General features: G+C 45.9%; 1 long non-coding RNA gene across 1 annotated transcript; it reads right to left on the minus strand.

Annotated features, from left to right (window-relative positions):
- Positions 1-1,965: 1,965 nt before the first annotated feature.
- Positions 1,966-3,905, minus strand: LOC125292544. Its single transcript, XR_007193211.1, has 2 exons — positions 3,425-3,905; positions 1,966-2,767 (listed from the first exon to the last, which is right to left on the minus strand). It is a non-coding gene; the product is annotated as an uncharacterized LOC125292544 (long non-coding RNA).

Consider the following 3,905-nt stretch of genomic DNA (forward strand, 5'->3'; position numbering starts at 1 on the left):
AAAGCTGGTGGGCAGATTGGCCTACACACTTCTGCCATCTAGTTTCCACTGGATTTTTTGATTGTCGTGCCGTTTAAGTAGTATACTATAGACTATACTACTTAAAACGGCAACCAAAAAAAAAATCAAAAATCCAGTGGAAACTAGATGGCAGAAGTGTGTAGAACAATCTGCCCAGCAGCTTTTTTCTACTTTGTCACCTACAGAGTTTGACAGGTACGATCTTTCAAAACGCCGCTGGCTGCGACATGTTCCCTCGTTTGTTTGAAATCTCTGATTGACAAATCCATGCCCAGCCTGTAACATGATGCCCTTGCGCTTAGCTGGGCTTGAACCGGATTCGGATGTGACTCTCCCCCCCTCGGGGGGGTGAGTGCTGTTGATAAGAAAAGGAAGGCTATGGACCCACTTGCTTCCAAAGCGAAGAAGAAAGAATCTTCTGTGGACATGGCTCGCAAACTAGCTGAGCTATCATCTAGTGTTCAGCATTTACAAGCCTTATTGTCTGCTGTGCACCCAGCTCCTGCTCCAGACAGGCTACAGACTGGAGAGGGACAACATGGTCTGCTCTCAGCCTTGTCACAATTTAGCGCAGACTCAATCGCTCTGCCAGACTCAGATGCCATGTCGGTCGCTGCTTCTGAGACCCTCTTCTCTGGCAGGTTGGCCAGTGCTTATGGTGAAGAGGAGCCTGCTACAGAGCATGCCCTTTCAACCCATTAGCTCAGTGGGAGTGGTTCGGATCCCCAGAGCTCCGCAGCAGCATCAAATCCTTCAGCAGCACCCATTCAAAACACACTGCACACTGAAGGTACCTTTGGCCAGTCATAAATTGGAGGTCCCACAGACTACACCGGGACCTTATAATCTTTATAGACTATTTGTACATTGGCAGCAATGGTGGAGCCTGACACTGTTGGACCGTTGGAAGAATTAGGGGTTAGCTCAATCCCCACTGCCAGAACCCTGCTGGAACAGCATGAGGGCCCTTGCCCTTGATTCCAAGGCAGATCTTCGGTCCCGCAGCTCAAAAGGCCCTTGAATGCTGCGTCCTTGTCTCCGAGACCCGAAATCGTCTCATTGGCCCTCAGCCAGCCTTTAGGCGCCCCACACAGGCTCCTCAGTCACAACGCCGTGATGGCGCCGGCCATGGTTCAGCCGCACATCCTGTTCAGCCTCGCCCTCCCGCTGGCCGGGGACACACATCAGTCCATGGGCAGCCACCCTGACATCAGGAGCCACATACTTTCAGTCCTACAGGGGGTTTGCTTCGTCGGCGCCTTACCGGGAGAGAGTAATAAGCGTGTCTGTGTCGCTGTTTGGCAAATTGGCAGGGTCTGTGTGGGCGGTGTCGTCCCATGGAAACTGGTGGAGAGCTTGTGTTGTAGGGAGGTGAGCGCGTTTTGGTCGCTGGTCGAGGAGCTCACCCCGCGGCCAGCAAATATAACGTGCCTAACGCAGCATCCTGGATTTGAGGCATGCTGCCTGAATCCGTTTGTGCTACACATAGCATACTCACACTTCAGGCAGGATCATGGTCCCCTTCAAGCCAGCACGCACGAGTATGTTCATGGTTTATGTTTACTTTACCAATCTTTTTACACTGAGTTCTTTGAACCAACAGTCATAGGAGAGAGGAGATGTGTTGCATACACAATAAACATGCATAAGACACAGGCTTAAAATGACGTCTCCAACCTACTTACAGAGTTTTAAACTGAACTATCCCGGTACACTGTGTAAAGGCAGGCTATCTGCTGGGCTTATGGAGTTTTAGGCAGGAGTATAAGGAAGCCTCTACCCTCGTGTGGTTTCAACCATCAGACATCCAAAGTGGTGACCAGACCCATCAGGGCTTTCAATGGCCTCGTTTAGATGAAAATGAATAAAAAGAATTGTGGTGCTTATTCTGTTGTGATCGCTCCATTGCCCTTAAAATGTTATAAAGTACACAGAACACATGAATTTTGATTAAACAGTTTATTGGCATTGCTTGTAATGGTTACTGAACATTTAAACATTTACTGAACAAGGACAAAGACACAGGTTGGAAGTAAACAAATCTCTATAAAAAAAAATGGTTAGGCACAAAACATACAAGGAACACTAATGAAGGGCTAGACGCGAAACGTTTGCACCTTGTTTCTTTGGCCTGCAATGGTGTGGTCTTACCTGAGGGTCAGCTGATGGTTCTCTTTCTCACACACAAACCCATTCATGCATGCATACATGCAGTGATACATGCAAAAGCACATCAAGAAGACACACAGTGAGGCCAGACAACACCGCACACAGAGGTTGACAAGGCACAGGTAAAATGATTGGTAAATTATTTTGAATTACATACAAGAAATGTCATGCAAATAACAAAAGAAAACCCAAGCACACAGACAGAGGAGCAGACATGCAGCACCCCTTGAATGGGGTACAGCGACAATTATTGCCACTTACAAAGACGAGAAAAAGTAATGATTTTGTGCAAAGTATAAAACAAAGCAACATCACACAAAGACAAAACAAAACATGCAGCATGCAGGAAACCACCACCAAATGAGATGAAAGGGACAGAAAGAAAGATACACAGACCTAGATATGTAAAAAAAGAAACTTGAATGAAACACATGACCAATTCAGTATAACACTCAAATATGATGACATCACAAACCAACAGACTAAAGCCAGCCTGGTACAGAAGTGGAGGTGGGCAAGGGCTGATCCCCAGTATCACACTGTCCATGGTCTCCTGCTGTGAGGCGTCCGTCAACATCTTGTGAAAACAAATATAAAAAAGGTCAGCGAAGAGGGTACACAAGAGAAAAAAAGATTACAGTACAGTGGACCCTGATATGTGCTACTCGATGTTTTAAAAAAAAATACATGAGACATTCAGAACATATTTAATGATGTGGAAGGTTACCGTTAAATGTTTACATCAATACTAGTGGTAATAAATGTCTAGAGTGCATGTGGTGCATAAACTCTATGAGGTAGTGCATTTACTGTATTGGGAGGTAGCTAAACTCTGAAGTGAGAAGTGGATAAACTCTGTTTCTGAAATGTCAGAGGTGGGTAAACTGTGTTTACTTGCGTTAGCCTCCACTACAGCCCTGGTGACACGGTCATGGCCAAATATATGTGAAAGAAAACCGTAGCAGTCTAACACAAAACGCAAACACACTGTTTAGTTGTGAAAGCTGCTTGGTGATCACCACCACTGATCCCAACGCTAGCCATGATGCTTTCATGACTATATGGACATTTACTTCAGGGCAATTTTGTTTTGGCTCATATTCGTGAATCACGAAATATCCTCTAATGTCAGACTGATCATGATTGTAGTGGAGGCTGTGTCAAAGGGAACACGGTATGCAAAATACACAGAGCTAGTTAACGCGCAGCTTTTGAACATTAGCATGATGCTTACCGTGGCAATATCTCGCTTGCGGCAGACGGTGTCTCTGGACCTCCGGACAGGGCAGGCAGAGAGGTTTGCATGCACAGACGGCACGGCGGTAGGAATTAACTTCGCCATTCTCTCACTCTTTAAACCAAGTGAGACCATCTTGGCATCCCCTGAGTGGTAATCCTCCTCCTTGAAATGCGCGCTGCATGCGCGCCTTTGTCCTTGGGGAAGTTTGTGCCGGGAGTTCTTGCACCCGGCACAAACACAGTAGTAAACCATTTTATCTATATCTACCCTCTCCCTATAGCCTATCTCTATCTTTATATTTACTTATATATCTGACACTGTTACTCTCTCACTAGCTGCTACTCTCACTAAGTTAATTGTCGTCTCTCTCAATGGTATCAAGGCGGCTTTCAAAACGAGTACCTCATGTGATGTCATGGAATGCATTGTGGGAGAAATAAGAATCATCGCAAACCTGTTGCTAACAGCTAAAATA

This window comes from Alosa alosa, chromosome 3 (assembly GCF_017589495.1).
Source record: "Alosa alosa isolate M-15738 ecotype Scorff River chromosome 3, AALO_Geno_1.1, whole genome shotgun sequence".
NCBI classification, from domain to species: domain Eukaryota; kingdom Metazoa; phylum Chordata; class Actinopteri; order Clupeiformes; family Clupeidae; genus Alosa; species Alosa alosa.